The sequence below is a fragment of the Austrofundulus limnaeus genome, unplaced genomic scaffold (assembly GCF_001266775.1).
Source record: "Austrofundulus limnaeus strain Quisiro unplaced genomic scaffold, Austrofundulus_limnaeus-1.0 Scaffold6724, whole genome shotgun sequence".
In the NCBI taxonomy this organism is placed as follows: domain Eukaryota; kingdom Metazoa; phylum Chordata; class Actinopteri; order Cyprinodontiformes; family Rivulidae; genus Austrofundulus; species Austrofundulus limnaeus.
This window is the reverse complement of record NW_013959126.1, coordinates 1-989: the sequence shown is the minus strand read 5'-3', so window position 1 is coordinate 989 and position 989 is coordinate 1. Positions and strand designations below refer to the sequence as shown.

The 989-nt window shown below is 48.2% G+C and overlaps 1 pseudogene; it reads right to left on the bottom strand.

The window, feature by feature from the left end:
• Positions 1–73: 73 nt before the first annotated feature.
• Positions 74–605, bottom strand: LOC106512428 (nuclear factor 1 B-type pseudogene; annotated as a pseudogene).
• Positions 606–989: the final 384 nt, after the last annotated feature.

Sequence of the window (989 nt, the reverse complement as noted above, 5' to 3'; positions counted from 1 at the left end):
ACACACACACACACACACACACACACACACACACACACACACACACACACACACACTGTGAGATGCAGCCTACCTTGGTCTTGGACATAGTACGCTAGAAACAAGTCCAGCTCCTTGACCGATACTGTAATGTGGTGCGGCTGGACACAAAGTGCTGGGTTGGTGCAATGTGGAGACTTGACGAGCCGCTCGCCGTCCGTACTTTCCAGAGGGATGCCTTTGAAGAGGATGACCATCACCAGGTCCAGGCGCCAGACTTTGTCGGCCTGCCGTAAGCAGTCGATGCGACGGATCTTGCCCTTCTGGTCCGGGTTGGAGAGCACGCAGCAGGGGGGCTTCTTCCCCGTCACGCTGAGGACGAAGTCCTCCCGGTACTCCTGCCGGATGTCCTTGCGCAGCTTGGCCAGCAGCCTGGAGGCCCACTTCTGCTTCACCTCGGGCTTCTCGCCCAGGAGCTCGTCCTTCACGGCGCGCTCCTCGTCCTTGGACATCCGCTTCTCGTGCTTCTTGAAGTACTTGCGTTTTCGGGCCTGGAGGTTGAACCACGTGTAGGCGATGGCCCGGACGTGAGGAAGAAGAGCCTCGATGAAGGGATGAAACTCATCCTGGAGACGGAGGCGACAACGGTTAATTATAAAATTTTTAAAAAAGTAAATAAAATGAGATGACTCCAGGACAGAACGAACACGTAACACATTTAATCACGATGTACACGTTAATAAAATAAATCACTGTTCATGACAACTTTTTTTACAAGAACAGCCTCCTGAAGTTTCACAAACACAGAGTTCCTCCATTATAAAACACAAAAACACAACAAATTCAGGTAAGGTAAGGCATTTGCTAAAGTTACAGTTTGGATTTTCAAAATAAAATATTACTTTTAACTCAATGTCTATAAAAAGTTGGAGCTCAGTTGGAAATAATCCACTTTAACCCAATTATTGCGTTTTACGGCACTGATTTTTTTGACGTTTTAAATCGGAAGC